The 10,018-nt window shown below is 40.0% G+C and overlaps 1 long non-coding RNA gene across 1 annotated transcript in view; it reads left to right on the plus strand.

The window, feature by feature from the left end:
• The first annotated feature begins 291 nt into the window (after window positions 1-291).
• LOC116073455 overlaps window positions 292-10,018 on the plus strand; it is a 92,206-nt gene continuing 82,479 nt past the window's right edge. The window contains exon 1 of the long non-coding RNA XR_004111809.1: window positions 292-332. This is a non-coding gene — a long non-coding RNA (uncharacterized LOC116073455). The remainder of the gene's footprint in view (window positions 333-10,018) is intronic.

Genomic DNA, 10,018 nt, shown 5'->3' on the forward strand with positions numbered 1-10,018 from the left:
AGGAACTGGCAATAGCAAGCATTGATGACAACATAAAGTAACTTTATTTCTCAGGATTTGGTGGTAGGAATTTAAGATGACATAGCCAATTTGGAAAATAAATTGTATTTTTCTTATCAGTGAGTCAAATTTGCTCCCAGTGATCTAGTGTAAGTACTCCCAGGGATCTAGAGAATCAATACTCACCCTCGAACCTGTTGGTCAGTATACCATCTGGGAATTCTAAGACAGATTTTCATCTCAGTTCAAGTTCCATGGACCAAGGGCTTAGTAACAGCTACCTTAGGGGCCAGAAAAGCTCCTACTAACCATGGATCCACTATGGACTTGAGGTCAGTCACATGATTCATGTCCACATCAATACCACCAGAATCCTAAGAAAATTCCTCCAGTGTAGGGGTCTAACGGTAGGTTTATGAACTGCTACTGCTGGTCTTTAAAGACTTGAAAGAGTCCACTCATAGTGCTCCATCCACTGCATAGGTTACTAACTACATGAGCCAACATAATAAGAAAGAATTAGGAATAGTTGGTGCCAACAAAGGAAATGAATAACACTCCAAAACTGAGCTCTAAGAAATGGAGAGCTACACATTGCTTAAGAAATAACTTGAAATGATCATTTTAAAGAAGCTTAATGAAATGTAACAGTATACAAAGAGCCAGCCATGTGAAGCAGGAAGCAATTCATGAACAAAATTTGGCATTTAATAAAGAAAAAGGAGACACAAAGGGAACCAAAACAGTAATTGTAAAATTAAAGCACACTGTAACAGAATGAAAACATTTACAATAGATAATGTAAACAATAAACTTGATCATGAAGTAGAATTAGTAAGTTGATTCAGAGGTAGAATTTGAAATCATTACATTACAAGAACAAAAAGATTCAATGACAAAGAAATTACAAGGAACCAAGAAAATACCATCAAATTCTAAACATGAGTTATAAAAGTCCCAGAAGAAGAAAGAGAGAGGGGGATATAAAGTTTATTGAAGGAAATAATGGCTAAAATGACACCAAGTCCTGAGGAATTCAAGAAGTACAGTCCAAAGAGAAACACTCCAAGACACATTATAGTCAAACTGTCAAAAGTCAAAACAAAAAAAGGAATCTTTTCTTCTTTTGTTCCAGTGTTAGAGACTTGGATTGAATTTATGTTTATACATACGCTAGGCAAGCCTCCAATATTGAGATAATCCTTAGACCTCATTAGAGAATCTTCCAAGTAACAAGCGACGAGACTGGTCACATACAAGGAATAACCAAGAGGGCTATCCATGAAATTATTAATTCAAACCATGCGTCACAAAAAGTGAATGATAGATTCAAAGTACTGTGTGTGTGTGTGTGTGTGTGTGTGTATGTGTGTGTGTGTGTGTGTGTGTGTAAAACATCAAATGAGAATTCTATACCCAACAAAGCTGCCTTTTAAAAACTAAGGAGAAAGAAAAGCATTTGAGGTAAACCAAAGTTTAAGGACAGAATATTTAACTAAAAATGCATAAAAGACTTAAGAATGAAACCTCAAATCATAATTTTTTTGGACAAGCATAGAAGAGTTGATTGACATTGGCCTCATCAATGATTTCTGGGATATTATATCAGAAATCTTGGGCTAAAAAAATTAAAGTGAGTAAATGTGTCTATGTCAACCAAAAAGCTCTGGAAAGCAGCTGAGATAATAAAATGAAAAAAGTAACCTATAGCCTGGAAAAATAATTGTAAGCTACATATCTGATTTATGGTTAAACCCTTAAATTTTAATTAAGACACTTTTGAAATTCAACAGCAAGAGAAAAAAAAAACTAACTGAAAGTTGGTCAAAGCTTTAGCAGTCATTTTCTTCCTTTCAAAAGAAGATATAAAGACGGTCAACAGATAACTAAAAATGGTTTATACTAGACTACTCACTGGGGAAATGTATTTTAAAGTCACTTTAAAATGCTATGTCACTGTTGGGATAGTTATTACCAAAAAGACAGGAATAATAAATGCTAGCAAGAATCTAGAGAAAGGGAAACCCTTGTACACTGTTGATGGATAGTTAGCTTGTGCAGCAATCATAAATGTTTTAAGGTTGCTGTTCATCATGGTAGGGAAGGCAATTCAATAGGAGCTGGTCACATGTCACCCACAATCAGGAAACAGAGGGATGGATGCTACTGCTGCTCAGCTGGCTTTCTTGGTTTTGACAGTTCAGCATCCCCCGCCCAGGGAATGGTCCTTCCCACTGTTAAGATGAGTCTCCCTATATCAATTAACATAATCAACATGATCCCCCTACAGCAATGCCCAGAGGCCCCTCTCCCAGGTGATTCTAAATGCTGTTAAGTTGACAATTAACACCAGAAGTCACAATAATCAAATTCATAATACTTTCATATTCTCATGGTGATGTGCAAATCACTTAACTCGAATGTAGAAGTTAAAAGATGAAAAGATTAAAAATAATCATAGATGCAGTAATACAGGAACTGATACATAACAGAAAATATGTAAAGTGTGACCTCAATCGTATGTGTGTGAGAGGTAAGAGTGCAGAGTTTAATGTGCTTAGAGTATAATTAGCCTAAATTGAATAGTATATCTCTAAGATGTTTCATGCAAACCTCAAAGTACCCACAAAGAAAAAAAAAAATCTCTACTTGATGTAAAAAGTTGATGAAAAAGAAATCAAAGATCACTGCAAAGTTTTAACAAGTCACATGAGAAGTTGGCAAGAAAAGCATAAAAAAAGCACAGAGGAGCCAGTAAACAGCCAGTGGATAGGAACCGCCCCCAGCTGAGGGATGGGGCCACCTACCCATCTCAAAATTATTCATCTAGAATTGCTCCTGTCAAAAGGAAATACAGAGGCAAAAAGTAGATCTGAAACTGAAGGAAAGGCCATCCAGAGACTGCCCCGCTTCTGAGGTGCAGATCCAAACCCAGATGCTGTGTGTTGCTGAGAAGCACTTGCTGACAGGAGCCTGGTACAGCTTTCCCCTGAGAGGCTCTGCCAGAGCCTGACCAATACAGAAGCAGACACACTCAGTCAAGTAACCAAACTCCCCAGTGGAGTTAGGGGAAGAACTGAAGGAGCTGAAGGGGTTTGCAACCCTATAGGAAGAACAATAATATCAACCAACCAGACCCCCCAAAGCTCCCCTTAAACCACCAACCAAGGAGTACACATGGAGGGACCCATAGCTCCAGCCGCATATGTAGCAGAGGATGGTCTTGTTAGGCATCAGTGGGAGGAGAGGCCCTTGGTCCTGTGAAGGCTCAATGCCCCAGTGTAGGGGAATGCCAAGGCAGGGAGGAGGGAGTGGGTGGGTAGGTGGGGAAGCACGTTCATAGAGGCAGGGGGAGGGGGAGGGAATAGGGGGTTATAGAGGGGAAACTGGGGAGTGGAATAACTTTTGAAAGGTAAATAAATAAAATAACCAATAAAAAAAGAAAAAGATTACTTTTCTTGTTTAAAGACTGGGAACTAAATGGAGTTATTTTATGGTTTTCAAGATGTATTTTAATTTTGATTAGTGTGTGTGTGTGTGTGTGTGTGTTTGTGTGTGTGTTAGAGAGAGAGACAGAGAGACAGAGAGACAGAAAGTGTGTGTGTGTGTGTGTGTGTGTGTGTGTGTGTGTGTGTGTGTTCATGTGTTTTACCACATGTAGTAGGTACCTGAGGAGGCCAGAAGAGGGTGTCTGATCTCCTGGAATTACGTCTGATTATGAGCCACCCAACATGGGTGGGTGCTGGAAACTAAATCACAGGTTTTCTGGAAGAGCAGCAAGTACTCTCATCTGCTGAGCCATCTCTGTACTTCCTGCATATTTTTAAAGTCCAATAATATACATCTCACAAACCTCTCCCTTTAGTTTACATAGAAAAGAATGTGGGATGGAAAAAGTATTCCAAACAAATACCTAGCAAAAGAGAAAGTTTCCTACCTGACGTGATGGATGGTTCAGAGATTGTAATATGCATAACGACAGGTGACATACTGTTTTCCATATGTCTACTGGCTATTTTCTGTCTTCCTTTTAGAAACATTTGTTTATGTTTTTTGACCATTTTTAGTCAAGTTACTATTCTACTAATGATTGCATCAGAGCAAAGAGGGTACATTAACAGACAAAGATCATGGAGGCGTCAACTTGTTAAGATGAATACTGCAATACATGCACCTAACCAATGGCAGAGCCATAAATAAACAAAGGGTTCTTAACAGAAAGAAGTAGCCGAAGGACAGTAGTGATGGACTTAAAAACCACACTTCAGAGGATGCATAGGTCATCCAGACAGGAAGTCAAGAAAGCAGTAGGGTTATGGATAAAATAGAAAGACAGATGTATGCAGAACACCACAGCAACAGCAGTAGTGCCTGCATCTTTTGCATCAACACAGGGCACATTCTCCAGGATGGATCACATGTTGATACACAAAATAAATCTTACCAAGGTCAAGAAAATTATAATAATTTCAAATATTGTTTTTTTTCTGATCACACTGAATAAAAACAGAGATCAATAGCCGAAGAATTCTGAAATTTTCATAAATGCCTAGGACTTAAACACATTAGTGAAAAACCAATGGGACAAAAAGGAAATCAAGAAGGAGGGATAGAAGTTAGTTGGCTAGTGAATGGAATGCTCTTATAAAAACTCACTATTTTTTAAAGCTAATTTTTAAAATAAAGAATTTGAACACTGGTATCCTGGGTGTGGGTGTGACAGTACATGATGATAACGATGCCTTTTAGATTCTAAAAGACGGGGACATTTGCTAGGCTCCACAGCCAGAGGTGGTGTCACATAAGACTTAAACCTGCTATTCTACCTATTTTTTTAACTTTCTTTTAAGAGAATAAAGTAACAAACAACCTTACTTGCCTTGGGTAGTCCCATGTAATCAACCATTACCACCTAAAGTAATGCATAGCTATAATCTTAGATCATGTACCCTTTCATGCCCCTGACCCAGAACAATGAATGTGTGTCATTTATTGAAAACAAGAAATACAGAGGAAGAAAGCAATACTTTAAACTGAATATCCACCATAAATGTTAAGCACAACATTTTTATACTGGTTGATAAATGATGCTATTTGCAGTACTGTTTGCTTTCTGGGTCGGTAGGGGTCAGTTGGAGCCAATGACTTAATCCCTTGTAAAATGGTGGTAAAGATTTCTACAAAGTGTCCAATTCCTTTCCTGTGTGATGTTTTATATGCAATTCAATAAAGAAAGAGTGAGCTCCTTGTTTAGGAAGACAGGAGATACAGGGAACACGAAGGAAAGCTTTCTAACCTGGGCTCACTCTTGGCTATGCCTGCAAAGAGAAGAACCTTTATTTCTGTCCTTACTGTGGCAGTGACGTATTGCTATCTTGGAATTAATCACTAGTGGTTTTAATCCATGTATGAATGGACAGTGCTGACTCCAGAAGACATGGGTTATAAGTGAAAATTTCAGTGCCAGTCATGGGATACCTGCCTATAAATTCCTAGTCTTTGAGGCCCCACAAGCTGCCCAAACAACACAAGCTACTAACATTCATCTTGACTGTCCGCCGTAACTAGGTGCTAAGACCTTGTGGCTGAAGACACCCCATACTTTGATTACAGAGCAGAAATCAAGCAGGAACTTCTTTGATGGCATGTTTTCATTATGCTGGAAGATGCACTGGAGACCTCTTAGGGAGAAAAGTCTTTAATGGTATTACTTAGTGGTAAACCCTAGATACTATAATGCCAAGCAGCCAGGGGAGACCTGCTCCTCGATGCAACATTAGCATGGAAGTTGTAGGGATAATCCATTGCTTTCTGATTGGATCTGAGGCCCACTATACATGAGGAAATTTCTGTGTGGTAGTATAAACTTGACTTCAGAGAGCATAATCCCTAGGAGGGAACCGGTGACTGTTGTCCTATCTAGTGAATAGGCCACTCTGCCATCTAAATACATGCTGATGCCCACAGATCAGTGCTGCTATTAACCCTGGCTAGAGAAGCTTCTTTCTGAAGTGGACAGCAGTGAATGCAAAGACCTGAGAATTGTGACTACTGGGTGCCCAGTCCTAAATGGGACACCTGTGCCAACCCCACTGGGGCTCAATGAACAGTGAAGAGAGACCGGAAAGAATCTAAGAGTCAGAGGGTGGGGAGGGTTTCCAGGCAATGCTACCTTCTGTACATAACACACTCTTATCTCATGTAGCTATGGTTATCTGCATACAACCTGCATAAGGTCAAGCCATCAGGATTAATCAATTTACCAACAGGCAACACTAATTGCTTAGTGAGGCTTTTTGTTGTATTTAAGACAGGATATGAAGGCGAAGGTAGGAGAAATGTGTGCTCAGCGGTGTTCAAAGGAGTGTGGGGAGGGAGGGGAGTTCAAGAAGGATAGGGTCAAGCTACATTGTATGCATTATGAAATTATCAGAGACTAAAATAAAAGGTATAAAATAAAGAAAAAGGAAGAAAGCAAAGGATATAATGTAAGTATATTAAGACTAAAGACATTTCATTCCTTCTTAAAAGGGGGGACAAAATACCCTGGAATACTCACAGAAGGAGTTACAGAGACTAACTATGGAGCAGAGACTGAAGGAAGGACAAGCCAGCCTGATATAACTGTCCCCTGAGAGGCTCTGACAGTATCCGACTAATACAGAAGTAGAGGCTCACAACCGTCGATTGGACTGAGTATAGGGTCCCCAATGAAGTAGTTAGAGAAAGGACCCAAGGAGCTGAAGGGTTTGCAGCCACTTAGGACAAACAACAATATGAACTAACTAGTACCCTCAGAGCTCCCAGGGACTAAAACTCCAACCAAGGAGTATACATGGTGGGACTGATTGTTCTGACAGCATGTGTATAGTAGAGGATTGCAAAAACGATCATCAATAGGAGGAGAGGACCTTGGCCCTGTGAAGGTTCTGTGCCCCAGTGTAGGGGAATGCCAGGGCCAATAAGTGGGAGAGGGTGGGGTGGCAAGCAGGGGGAGGAGGGAGGCAACAGGGGTTTGTTCTTGTTGTTTTTTGCTTTTTGTTGTTGTTGTTTGGAGAGGAAACTGGGAAAGGAGAAATCATATGGCATGTAAATAAAGAAAATATCTAATAAAAAAAAAGACTAAAGAAAATGGAAACACCACAGACCCCAAATAGCTGGGGTCCAGCAAAAGCTATGGTCAATAGGAAGTTTACCGTGGTGTCTGCTTGGATTGAGGAAAACAAGAGTGTGAGAGTAAATAATCCAAGTCTGTGCTCAGGGAACAAACAAAATAAAAACAACTAAGCCAAAAGATAGAAGAAGAGAAATAATAATGATGAATACATGAACTAGAGCCTAGAAACACATAAAAAATCAATAAAACTGGGATACTGTTTGAACAGATGTATTTTCCAGAGCTTTACCAGAAGAGTGAGAGATGACTCAATTACACTAACTATAATCGAGCTATTATAACTGATAGCATGTCAGAACGATGCTTATAAGAGGCCGCTGTGCAGCTATGCACCAGTACATCAGGTAGCTCGGAAGTGACTAAGCTCCTGCCCCTATCTAGAGTGAAGACACAGAAATGCAAAACAGGTAATGAGACTGAATTTGTAATCAAAGTCCTCCCAAGGAAGCACACCCAAGGACCAGGTGGCTTCACAGCTAAATTCTAACAAGCAGAGAAAGAAGAATTAATGCCAAAAATTTCCAACTAGTCCCAAAAAAGTGAAAAAAAAAAAAAAAGAACCCAACAACCCTGAGGTATCTAAAAGCCCATTTTATGAAGACAGCATTATTCCCTTCCTAAAGCTACAGACACATACTTTATGTAAAAAAAAAAATCATAAGCTACTCTTCTAAAAGAACATAAATGAAAAATTCTCAGCAAAATGCTAACAGACTGAACTTACCCCAATATTAAAAACAAACCATGCACCACGTTTAAATGGGATGTATCCCTGGATACAAGAATAGCTTGGCACATGCAAATTCATAAACGTGACAGCACATGAGCATCTCTGAAGATGCACAAAACCATTTGACAAATTTAACATCGTTTCATAGCAAGAACTCTCAAGAAAGCAGGTGTAGAAATAATGATCGTCACTGTAATGGAGACGATCATATATAACAAGCACATAGCGTGCCCCACACTCAATAATGACAAGCTTAAAGTGTTCTCATCTAAGGTCAGGAATAAGACAAAGATTCCACTCTTAAAACTTGTATCCAAAATAGGACCTGTTTACTGAGATGTGTGGAGTTTGGTGCTCAGCGGGTGTTGGAGTCACCTCCTTGCACCCGCTCTGTAATGTCTTTATTTGTGAGTTAATTAGAATATTAGGTGATATAATTTTAAAAATAGTACCTCTTAGAAGTCCTAATCATAACAATTAGGTGGATAAATGAAATACATTTTGAGACTTCTTTTTTCTAGGTATGTGAAGAAAAGCCCTGGGATTGAGGTTGGGATTGTATTGAATCTGCAGGCTGTTTTTAATGGGATAGCTGCTTTCACAAATCAGCATGGGAGAGCAGCCCAGCTTCTAGTGTCTTCTTCAGTGTATTACTTTAGAGTCCTAAAGTTCTCATTGAAAAGGTCTTTTGTTTCCATATTTGGGTTTTCCTTCTTGTTGAGCTTTATATGGTCTATGAGTTGTAACATGGGTATTCTGAACTTTTTGGCTAATATCTACTTATCAATGAGTACATACCATGTATGTCCTTTGAGGTGATATTTTCTAGTTCCATCCATTTGCCTGCAAATTTCATGATGTCCTTGTTTTTAATAGCTGAGTAGTGTTCCATTGTGTAAATGTACCACATTTTCTGTATCCATTCTTTTGTTGAGGGACATCTGGGTTGTTTCCAGCTTCTAGCTTTTATAAATAAGGCTGCTATGAACACAGTGGAGCACTTGTCCTTGTGTTATGATGGAGCATCTTTTGGGTATATGCCCAGGAGCGGTTTAGCTGGGTCTTCAGATAGAACTATTTCCAATTTGGCTTTAATCCCACTTCGAAGGGAGAACAAAATAATCATGGGAGGCAGAGGGAGGGAAGGATCTGGATGGAAGAGGGGAAGGAAAGAGAAAAAGGCAGGGTAGGATCAGGTATGGGAGAAGACAGGAGAGAAGTCCAGAGGGTGAGGAGAAAGAATAGAAATATACAGCAGTGTTGGGTAGGGGATAGGGGGAATCTCTAGAAAGACCCAGACACCGGGGATGTGGAAGGTTTTCAGGACCAGTGGAGATAACATTAGCTGAAATGACCAACCACAGGGTGACTCAACCCAAGGAGACCATCTTTAGTAGATAGACATGGCCCCCAGTTGAGAGATGGGATCACCCACCAATCTCAAAGTTTTTAACCCAGAATTGTTCCTATCTAAAAGAAATGCAGGGACAAAAAATGGAGCAGAAACTGAAGGAAAGTCTACCAAGAGACCACCCCTCCTAGGGATCCATCTCATGCACAGACACCAAACTCTGATATTATTGCTGATGCCAACATGCGCTTGCAGATAGGAGCCTGGCATGGCTGTCCTCTGAAAGGCTCTGACAGCACCTAACTGAGATAGATGCAGATACTTATAGCCAACACATGAACTGAACCTGGGGGTCCCTATGGAAGAGTTAGAGGAAGGACTGAAAGAGCTGAAGATTGTAACCCCATAGGAAGAACAACAGTATCAACTAACTGGACTCCTCAGAGCTCCCAGGGACTAAACCACCAATCAAAGAGCATACATGGGCTGGTCTGTGGCCCCAGCTACATATATAGCAGAGGATTAACTTGTCTGGCCTCAGTGGGGGTGTGTATGTGCTTTGTCCTGTGGAGGCTTGATGTCCCAGAGAAGGGGGATGCTAGAGGGTGAGGTGGTAGTGTATGGGTGTGCACCCTCTTAGAGGCAAAGGAGATGGGGATGGGAGCTCATGGAGGGGGACTGGGAAGTAGACAATATTTGAAACGTAAATAAATAAAATAATTAATTAAAAAATCTTTTGTTTCTCTGGTTAGGCTTATTC

The sequence above is a fragment of the Mastomys coucha genome, unplaced genomic scaffold, assembly GCF_008632895.1.
Source record: "Mastomys coucha isolate ucsf_1 unplaced genomic scaffold, UCSF_Mcou_1 pScaffold23, whole genome shotgun sequence".
Taxonomy (NCBI): domain Eukaryota; kingdom Metazoa; phylum Chordata; class Mammalia; order Rodentia; family Muridae; genus Mastomys; species Mastomys coucha.